Source organism: Vicugna pacos, chromosome X, assembly GCF_048564905.1.
Source record: "Vicugna pacos chromosome X, VicPac4, whole genome shotgun sequence".
In the NCBI taxonomy this organism is placed as follows: Eukaryota; Metazoa; Chordata; class Mammalia; order Artiodactyla; family Camelidae; genus Vicugna; species Vicugna pacos.
This window is the reverse complement of record NC_133023.1, coordinates 20,793,903-20,805,743: the sequence shown is the minus strand read 5'-3', so window position 1 is coordinate 20,805,743 and position 11,841 is coordinate 20,793,903. Positions and strand designations below refer to the sequence as shown.

At 32.3% G+C, this 11,841-nt stretch overlaps 1 pseudogene; it reads right to left on the bottom strand.

Annotated features, from left to right (window-relative positions):
* Positions 1-11,185: 11,185 nt before the first annotated feature.
* Positions 11,186-11,453, bottom strand: LOC102541603 (dynein light chain 1, cytoplasmic-like; annotated as a pseudogene).
* Between the last annotated feature and the right edge of the window lie 388 nt (positions 11,454-11,841).

The window sequence follows — 11,841 nt, the reverse complement described above, 5'->3', positions numbered from 1 at the left end:
AGATAAACCAGATTTATTTTCTCAAGGATCAGTTTCCATGCAAGAATCCATTGATTGAGGGGTTTTAGTAGCTGTTATACAAATAATAACAGAATAAAGCTTATAAATAATAATTTAAAATGGCAAAATCATAGGTAGCTGTAGAGAATGTTCAGAAATAACGTCCTCCGTCCAATGTACCATAATTAAAAAGTAAGAGATAGAAGAGAAATTTTATGCCTATTAATAACTCACATTTCCCTCTACCCCTAGTCCCTGATAACCACCATTCCAGTGTTTGATTTTAAGGGTTTGACTGGCTTAGGTATCTCATATAAGTGGAATCATGCAGTTACTTGTCTTTCTGTGTCTGGCTTATTTCACTTAGCATCTATAGTCAACAAAATGTATTGTACACTTAAAATTTGTTAAGAGTTTTTTTTTTTAAAAAAGGTAAGAAACAAAAACTAATCATTTTGCTCCAAATTATCCCCTAATTAGACCAAGGGTCAATTTACCAAGTTACTGTCTGAATAAATTAATGTTTCCTTAAAGAACCCATACATCTGTTGTGTGGGTCTATCTATTTAAAAGTATATATACATATATGGACACAGAATACTGTAATGAAAAAGACTGGGTCTTGCCCGTAAAGAATTCCTAATCCAGCCAGATACCAATAAATAACTATTAATCATTATATAGCACAATCAAAGCTATACTGGAGACAGTACTATTTAGAACAAGGTTCCAGTTTTAGTTTAGGTACTTATTAGCTGGAAAGCTTTGGATAAGGCATTTAACCTCACTGAGACTCAATTTCTTCATTTGTAAAAATGAGATAATGCCTGTCTCACAGAGTTCTCATGTTGTCATGAGGATTAAATACGCTACTGTTATAAAAATGCTTACCTGAAGGCCTAGTATACTTTACATTAATCTCTTAAGCAGTTTTTGTGAATTAATTCACTAGATTAAACACCTGTCCTTAATACCTTCATAAAACATGCTGACAGATGCTTTAACATCCTGAATGCTTATGGATACAAGTCTACTCTACTACAGCCTCAAGTGTCAGCCCCCATCAGTTGAGTCATTTGCTTATCGAAGAGTCAGTTATGCTTTATCCAATCGAATTTGTTGTGCCACCTTTACTTGTTTTAATTGTATAATTTAATTCAATATGAACAAACATTGAAGGACTAAAATAGATTTTTGTCTATAGAAACTAAGCCAAATTCTTTTGCTCATTTGATAAATGTGAGCTGCTAAAATATGTGAAAGAGACACTTGTAAAAAAAAGTTGGAAAAATCATATTCTGGAAATGTGATTTTTTTTTAAGCAAAGTTCTTTCTGAGTGTCTTTGGGTTTCCACCTATTAATTAAAAAAAAAGCCCTAAAACTAGAATGTGTAGATGATGCATATGACTATAGAACTTACATTCACAAAATCAGACTCAAAGGAATGGTCTTGGCACTACATAAAAAAGTGATAAATTTCATTTACCACTCAATTTTAAGTCAAAATGAAGAATTGTAAGTTAAAATATATTGATATGTAAATTAAATCAACATCTTAAAGTACACATACGTATATGCACACACATATACCTGTAAATATACATATATATAGTTTATTTGTCATTTTTATTATTTTCTCTCTATTGGACTTTTTTTTTGATTAACTGACAAGTCACTCATTTCTGGCTGCTTTAGAGAAAAGTGTTTCTAATTGTAAGTAAAAATCAATGGTGGATATGAATGTATGAAAGCTAGTTTTGTCTAGGATGAAGGTTAGGGAATTGTTATTCCTGAAGAATCTAACAAATGTAAGCATAAGATATTTTTGTATTATGAACATTTACTCTTCTTAAATTGAAGTATAGTTAGTTTACAATATCGTGTTTCTGGTATACAGCAAAATGATTTAGTTATATATATTTTTTTCATATTCTTTTTCATTATAGATTGTTATAGATATTGAATATAGTTTCCTGTGTTATACAGTGGGACCTTGTTTTTTATCTACTTTATGTTGTTTATCTACTTTATATATAGTAGTTTGTATCTGCTAATCCCAAACTCCTAATTTATTCCTTTCCCCACTTTCCCCTTTGGTAACTGTAAGTTTGTTTTCTATATCTGGGAATCTGTTTCTGTTTTGTAAGTTCATTTGTATCATATTTTAGATTCTACACATAAGTGATATCATATGATAATTATCTTTCTTGGTCTGACTTACTTCACTTAGTATGATAATCTCTAGGTCCATCCATGTTGCTGTAAATGGCATTATTTCACTCTTTTTTATGGCTGAGTAGTGTTCGGTTGTATTCATGTATATGTGTGTGTGTGTGTATACATATATATATGTGTGTGTGTGTGTACACACACACACACACATGTATATGTATATGTATATGTATATATATATATATATATATATACACACACACACACTACATCTTCTTTATCCAGTCATCTGTTGATGGACATTTAGGTTGTTTCCATGTCTTGGCTATTGTAGATAGTGCTGCTATGAACATTGGGGTGCATGTATGTTTTAGAACTAGAGTTTTCATATTTTCTGGGTATATGCCCAGGAATGGGATTGCTCGATCATATGGCAACTCTATTTTTAGTTTTTTAAGGAACCTCCGTACTGTTCTCCATAGTGGCTGCACCAGTTTACCTTCCAACCAACAGTACAGTTGGGTTCTCTTTTCTCCACACCCTCTCCAGCGTTTATTATTCGTAGACTTTTTGATGATGGCCATTCTGACTGGTGTGAGGTGATACCTCACTGTAGTTTTGATTTACATTTCTCTAATAATTAGTGATGTTGAGCATCTTTTATATGCTCATTGGCCATCTGTATGTCTTTGGAGAAGTGTCTATTTAGATCTAATGAACATTAACTTAAAAACACAGCTATCAAATAGCTTAGTCAAAATATTAATTAGATGTTTAAATTAAAAAATTGCTTTCTTCACTAAGAAATATTTTATTAAGATTGTTTTTGTAAGGTGTTAAGATTATTTGTGTTTGCTAATTCTAGTTAGATTTCTTTGTATAATGCTGATTATATATTTATAATTATATACAATATAATTAAATACATTTTGTAGATAAATTCTTCCTATAGCATTTTGCAGTGTTCTGTTTTTTAATCTGTGTCTATTTTCTTTAATAAAATTTTTGGAGATGTGGACAGTGCCTCAGCATTTTTGTGCTCATCACATTATGTGATTGAGTCAAAAATATGTGATAAATACATTTTCTAGGAACAGATGAATATCTGGGAATTACTGCTTTCCAGATACTAAAATGAAGATTGACCCTTTTAAATTTTGTTTCCAGACTACTCGAAAAAATAACATGTTATTTATATCTAAACTCAGAGGAGACATAAGTCTCGTAGAATGTGGCTAAATTCTTTGAATAATGCATGATTACTTTGCTTCATAGACTAATGTGTCAATAAATTGATCTTACTCTGAAGAAATGTCACCTAAGACTTTTTTCATATTTTTCTTCAAATTTTGAGGAAGAAAAATGTTTTAGAGTATACATTTGCTAGCAGATGCTGCATAAATTCTCATTCATAAATATTTAGATCTTGATTTGATGACAAAAATATGAGATTACAGTATATGTGACAGTCTTTCTGCCTAAGTGTATAACTGTATTCTTGAATTATTCCTATTGCAGATGTAATGCCTTTAAAAGTATTTTATTACAGCAATGAATTTCCTCAAGGAAAAGTGTTTATAAATACATGAATCAAGGTGATGCATTTTGCTGGTGTTATTTTCTTGCCTTCTTCCTGTATTTATTTCCATGACTTACAAAATATTTTACAACAAAATGAGCCAACAGGAATTGCCATATTGAAGTAGACAAAGGATTCAATTATTCTGGCAACTGTTATATGAATGTCTTTTTTGTTATTGTTCTTCAAACTAGAGAAATGCATAGTTGCAACAAAATTATTACTCTCAGTGATTAACTTCTCTAGCAAATAATCTAAAATTAAAGCCTATCTGTAGAATTCTTCAGATTATGGTCACCTAGGAAAATTTTACATCCTAAGTTAAACATGTGTTTGGTCTGCATGACGGCTTAATTGTGCCTCTGTTTTCTGACATTAGAAATATGTATAAAAATTTTTGTCGTCACTTCAGAGTAATTTTGATCAATTTAGATGAACAAAACAATCTGAAGTTCTAAAAAAGTTGTAAGCAATTTGAAAATCTTTGGTCTTTGTGTTTTCTTTTAACCTTTAAATGGAGTGAGACTTTTGCCCTTCATTTTGTTTATTTTACCCAAGGTTTCAATGGTTCTATTTTTTGAATCACTTTGCTCTGAAGTAATTATAGTATGCCAGGTCCTCATCATTCCATATGACTACTTATTCTGTCCTCATCCCTGCTGATGCATGACTGAGTGGTGGAATAATGGAATGCTTTCAAGTTGTTTAAATTGACAAAATGGCCTAGCAACTAATTGGTGGATCTCAGAAGCTGATACCTGTTTCTCTTTTTGATTATTTTGCAGATGACTGAACACATCTAATCAAGTTTCTTTGCTTTGAAACTTCAGTTTCTACAGGTCCATTAGGGCAGGAACTTCATCTCTTTTGTTCACAACTGTACACCCAGAACTCACCTAGCAGATAGTAGGCACTCAACAGATATTATTGAGGGAATTAATAAAATGGATTGTAGTTATCAGTTACTTCAATTAGTGAATCAGTGAATTGAGGCTTACATTTCATAGCTAGATTGTAAAACCATCTTAGAAGTGTTTATATATCAAAATGGTTAGACTGAGGAGATTCAGAGTTAGGAAGGGCAGGCTGTGTGATCTCATGTAAGTTATTTAGCCTCTCTAAGTCTATTTTTCTCATTTTTAAAGGAAAGTAATTATAACATTGTGAAGATTAAATGGAATAATACATATTCAATGATTATGCCTGTTACATCATAATCAATACACACAGTTATTATTTTTATTATGAACAGAGATTTAATTTGGGAATTCATTCTCAGAAACTAGTATTAGTATAGGACATTTTATAGAAAGTTCATCTAACTGTTAAAAAATATTAGACATTAAAGAGCAAAGCATTTGGTAAGAATTATGAAGGGGCTTGGAAATAGAAAAAAATTAGGATCTAGCAGACATTTTAATTTTTTTTTAAAGTATCTAACACTACTGTCAAAGTTAGATTCTTGAAACATCATACTTCTAGGATTTCTGAATTAAAATAATTACCTAACATTAAAATGTCTACTTTTAGTCCTAATACATCATTCATATCAGGAAAATACTTATGGTGATTCTAGACATACAAATGAAGAGGATAACTTTGGTAATTATCATAAACAGAAAAAGTAAATTGACTTATTTCACCTTAACACAATGAATAATGTGTTAAATGCTAGCATAAAAGGGCTTGAATTATTCAGTGCTGTCCAATAGAACTTTCTGTGATGATGGAAATGATCTATATTTGAGCTGTCCAAGACAGTAGCAATGAGCCTCATGAGACTAGTGAACATTGGAAAAGTGGCTAGTGCTAATGATGAACTGATTTTTAAATTTTGTTTAATTTTAATTAAGTAAAATGTAAATATCCATATGTAGCTGAAGGCTACCATATTAGACAGCATACATATAGATATATACCATGATATTCATTTTCCATTTTTGGCAAAAGTATAAACAGGATTCTGTTTTGTCAACTGCAGAGGTTTCATATTCAGAAGCAAGTTAATGTAAAGTAAAATTTAGTATGCATATTTTTGTTACATAGTCCAATATCTTTGTAATCATTAGGCGTTTTTGTTTCATTTTGATAACTGAGCAAATGCATATGCACTAGGATAAAATTGTATGGAATTTGGTATTTAGTTTTAATTTTTGTAAGATAAAATTAATAAGAAAAATCTTGTTCAGAACAGAGAATTTTTCTCCCCAGAGACAAAAACACTTCTCCCTTAATTTTCCTACCTATGTATCTCTTCACCTCCTGCTTTACCCCTGCTTTAAGGAAATCGGTCATTTTTAGGTACAGAATGACAAACTAAATTTATACTGTAGATAATTATTCATTTATTTTTGATAAATACCACTGGGATTTAATTTATTACTGTTATCATTATTATTTAATTTAGAAAAGGTAAATGTATATACACATACATAGAGCACACTATCATTGTTTTCTTATGTTCTCTTTTTATTCTTAATCCTCAATTCTTATTTTTACCCAAAGATTTTGTATTCCATAGCAGAAAATTATCTTTATTTTACAAACCAGATTGAATCCAAGAATGTCCAGAGATCTGAAATAAGATTAGTTACAGTTATATCTGAATGCATGGATCCTGAATATAAAGGGATAAGAATCTTTCAATATTCTTAATTCATTTACTGCAATCTAAAAGCATTCCTGCAATTCTTCAGCAGGGATAACAAATAGATTTCAAAATATTTTTGAGCTAATCAGAGCAGTTTGCAATGATCACTCAGAATGCTATATTGATCCTGAAACTGCAACTTCATTCTCAGGGTTTTATGGAGATCCATGTATCACGTCCATGCCGTTTTGCTCAGGGAAAGTGGTTCTGGACTCTTGGTTGCAAATTAGAGTCATATGGGAGATTTTTAACAAATATCATTGCCTAGTCTCTACTCTAAACCAATCCAGCCAGATTCTCTGGGGCTAGAGCCTAGGCATCAGTGTGCTGTAAACTTTCCCAAATGATGTTAATGTACAGCTATGTTTGAGAGTGTTGGTTCCCATAGGAGGTGATACAGTAACCTATCTACCACCCAGTAAATCTTATTTTCGTTCTATCTTCAAATCAAATATGCATAAAATATTAAAGTAGCTCTGATAGAACCATTTTAATTTGCAGATTCTGATCGATTCCAGGTTAACATAAATCTTACCTATGATCATTATTGTGTCACTCGATTGTGCTTTGTCCACCTTTTTCTGCCTGTATATCATTTACGGTCCTAAAATGAACATGTACGTGAGGATTGGTGCTGTGGGAAAGAATATGGTAACTGCCCTGAATACCTGAGATCCATAACAGCAGTGTTCTGTCCAATCAGCTGAGAAAGAGATTGTAAAAATTATAAGATAACTACATTACATTGTAATTACATTACAATGTACAACTACATTGTGCAATTCTGAACTTCTCTTTTAGGACAGTTTGCATTTTTTTATCCATGATCTAAATATCCTAATAACTGAATGCAATTTTAAAAAGTGTATCTCAGATAATTTTTAAAATTATGCCTGATCAACTGAGAAATACTACTACTGGTCTTTGATATCAGTTCTCCTAAAATACAAAGTATGCTTCTGTCAAGATATTATCTGAGGTTACATTACTCTCTCTTCTCCTTGCCTCTGCTTCCTTCACAGAGGTATCTTTATCTTGAATTTAGTGTTTATAGTAATGTTTTTCATTTTCTTATTCCAGTATTTATATATCCCTAAACAATATAGAATACTGTTTTTATGTTGTGATTCCCAAATGTGATAATCATCTTCAGAAAGTTGAGTCATTTTTATTTCTTTAAACATTTTACACATACTTATTTTTCATCTTTCCCTGATAATTTTAATGTCTCAATTTCTTGGTCATAGAAATCTGTCTTTTTCTTCCCTCCTCACTTTTACTTATGGTACCTTGTTTCTTTTTCTGCTGTGTAATTTTGAATTCTGAGCTTCAGTTCAAGAAATTTTATATTAGGACAGCCTGTGAGTCCTTTTTTGAAGTTACCTTCTTCCAGAAAGGTAACGAATTTTACCTGTGTGAGGTGGCACAAATTACTAACCAATCAATGTCTTTAATTTTGTGGTGTGAAGTTTTACAGATTATGTGGGTAGCAAAAATAGGAACTCATCATATGTGAGGGCAAGAATGAAGTTGTGAAATCTCAGTGAAACCTTTTAAAAATTTTCTTCCCAGAACCCAAGACTAGATAGATAATTTTACTTGTCTTTGGCCTTTGACAGGAGGTGTTTTTATGGGTTTGTTTTTTTTTTTTTTAGTCTAATTCATCTTTTACTGAAGGTGAAGATCTTGGCTTGCTTTGGGGTCTTTTTCTTGTTCTACCTTTGCTTGTTCCACTCCTTGCTGGGAGCCAGGGACCTACCTCCTTCTCCTTCACCAGCTATGAGGGTACAAGTGTCTTGGATACTGAGAAAGGCAAAGAATTCCCCAAATAGCGTAGTTTCAGCTTCATTGCATCACTTGATTCCTGGCTTCCTCTTCACTTTTGTATGGCTCCTGGGGATTTCCCTTAGCTTCCTGAAAGCTCAGCTATGTAATTAAATACCTGTTGGTCATGTTTATCCAGCATATCTAAGTGATTTGTAACAGGCAGTTTTTCAGAGTGAGCCTGCCTTATCATTGAAAACAGATGTCTTTATATTACTAAAAGTCTTGATGATGAAGTTTCTGGTAATGAAGTGTATCATCCACCTCTTACTTCATCTATTCATTTGCTTGACAAATATTAATTGAATATCTCTATGTCTCACTTTTCTGTACCCTGGGGATAAAATGGTCATCAAGAACTGATGCTACTGTCAAGGAGCTTGCATTCTAGTAGGAGAAACAAACAACATATTAAATGTGTATGTGTATATGTGGGCACGCATCTCACAAATTTACGTTATAAATTATACAGATACATACATAAGAACATACCATATTCCCAAGTAGCCCTCAAAGAGAATTCTTAGGTCAGATTCTTGGATCATCATTTGATGGGTGATATTTTAGATATAGTGAAGATTTCTCAGAGGAGGAGACATTGATCAAGTAGAAAAGCAGTGAGGGAGCTTAGCAGATATACAGGGGTTGTATGAATGCTCTGAGCAGAGACAGCATTAAGTACAAAGCGCTAAGAATGAGACTTGAAGTGTTTTCATGGATTTAAACAAAAACTCAGGATAATATAATCCTTTTAGAGAAAGTAGAATTTTTGGAACACTAAATCAGTCAGTCATTTGAGAAGCTAGAGATTTCCTAATCAGTTCATTCATAGTCAAATCAGTCATTCAGCCAAATAAAAAAATATTGAGTGCTTCATATATTAGGTGTTGCATGAGACACAAATTTTAAGTGACTCATTGTGAACTCAACAGTTTAATAGGGGAGGCAAGGGATAACCCATGGAAAGTAATGCAGTCATTAGCAAGATTTTAATTAATGTCATCTTATTGCTTCCAGAAAAATAGCAGAGAACATCATGTCTTATTTTTTCAATTTATTAATAATTTTAAAAGCTTTAAATTGTAACCATATTATATGTATACATAAGCACTAATATTATATGTATTTTTATAAAACTACTAAAATTTACCAAAAGTTACTTGGGTTCTTCTCAGTTTCTGTTGCTTCCTCGTCTCTCCAGCATTAGTTGAGATTATCTTGAGCTTTTCCTCAAAGCTAAAGAGAGTACAAAAATAAGAATTGCTCCCTTAAAAATAAACACACAAACAAACAACAGCAAACTTTAAAATATCTTTAAAATAATTGTTTGGAAAAAAGGGAGAAGTACAATTTCCCACAAAATTCATGATGAGAGTTAGCAGCACAATTTTTAATAATGCCCAGATCTCTTGCCTTAATAAGGCTCTGACTCCTTAGAGCTTTTTCTTCTACTAAGTAATACAGAGTATCTCCCACTTAACATCAGTAATACATTACGGAAATGAAAAGTTCTAAGCAGAAGTGCTAAGTTGGAGTTGATTTCCCATTGTTTGAAATGGGATATATAGTATATTTCTCATCATACATGTGCAGGACAATGATCTCCAAAAGAGGGGAAACAAATTAATTGAGTCCTGTGATCACTCAGTGTAATACCTAGAGAGAATTTTCAGCCCAGAACACAGGTTGGTGAAAGTCAGGGTGAGCCCAGCAGTGTCCCTGAGTTGAAAAGATGCATGTGAGAATTTGGGAAGATCAAAGTATCTGGAGTTCACAGGGCAGAATAAAGGAGAAGAGAAGGTTGCAGTGAGAGAAAGCTCTAAAGAATTCCCCTCTCTGGGTCTTCATCTTAGGTTTTATTGGAACATGCATGTGAGGAAGCTAGCTGAAGCCAAGGGAAGGATAACCTGAAAGAATCAGGCAAAAAAAATCTCCAGGGCTCAAATGGAGCACTAATTATTGGTGTTCTCACGAGCCTGAGTAGAAAAATTATAATATGTGAGGTATCAGGTGCACTGTTCTGTAGGGTATTGGCTCACTTAAGGGGCAAAATCAGATCTAGACCAAGGGCTTCTCTGGTCCTGCTTAACAAAGCTTAAAAGCAAGTTTAAAAGTATCAAACCCCATAGACTGGGATTTCAGAATTGTAGAATAGATAAACAAGAATATACTGTATAGCACAGGGAAATATATATAAGATCTTGTGGTAGCTCACAGAGAAAAAAATGTGACAATAAATATATATATGTTCATCTATAACTGAAAAATTGTGCTCTACACTGGAATTTGACACAACATTGTAAAATGATTATAAATCAGTAAAAAATATTAAAAAAAGAAGTATCAAACCCCAAGGGAATAAATGAAGAAAACTTCACCAAGACACATCATAATTATATTGCTTAAAATCAGTGATGAACAGAATACATTTTGCAGTGAGAAACAAATACAAGAATTGTAGCAGACCTTTTTGGAAGCTGAATGAGTCAGAACACAATGGAACAATATCTTTAAAGTACTGAAAGAAAATAACACAAACTTTGAATGGTATAGCTAGTAAAAATATGTTTCAATAATGAAAGTGAAATCTTTATTCAGACATAGAAAAGTAAAATAATTCATTACCAGCAGACATGCAATTTTATTTTTATTTATTTAATTTTAATTACATACTTCTCTAATAGATTTATTATTTTTTTGAAAGGAATGGATTTTGAGGAGAAAAAACATGAGGCAGAGAAGTATGGAATAGAAACTACAAAGGTAAGTTGTTTTGTTAACTATTTTATAATCACAACAAATTAGTACAAAAAATGCCTTGTATAAAACAACACAAAAAAGGTTCAAAGATTGAGGTGTTGCCTTTGGCAAGTTTGCAGATTTCAGTCTGGTATTTGGAATTTGGGCTGCAGTCTTTGTTTTTGGATGGATCATTGGATGTGTGGCAGAGTCCCTGCTTTTAACCAAATTTGAACAGAAGAATGGCCACTTGGCCCAGGTGGAAGTAGGTGAAGTGCTTAGTTTAATGTATCATGTAGCTACTGAAGTTCCTCCCTATGATGCAGTGCTAGGTGGGTAGTGCTTCTTGTCAAACGCCTTCTTAACGTAGGCCATAATGTCCTTTTCTATGTTATATTTCTCCAACACCTGGGTAGTACACTTTACCAATTCCTGTTGCATTTCCTGACATCATCAGCATTTTTAATCACAGCCTTTTGATCTCACATGGTTACAGAGGGTAGAGGTTGGCTGACTGCAACCAGTCTCTTAGGGTAGAGTCTGGCCAGATATGAAATTTTAAATTTACTTTGCGTCCTTTGAGTAAAAGGAAAATATACCACATAGAAATCTGCATCTATACAAAAGAATGAATAACACCAGAAATGGGATGTGAGGAAGTATAAAATGATATTTTATGATGTTCTAAATTACATTAAAACATAATTGAATGTTTAAAGAAAAATAATAACAATGCATTTTGTTTATAACAGTTCTTGAAATAAACTATATGACAATAACACAAAGACCAGGAGAAGGGAAATAAATTGTATTATTTTAAGGTTCTATTATAAGTGAAATATTACTTGATAGTAGAAGGTTTTAAGTTACCTATAC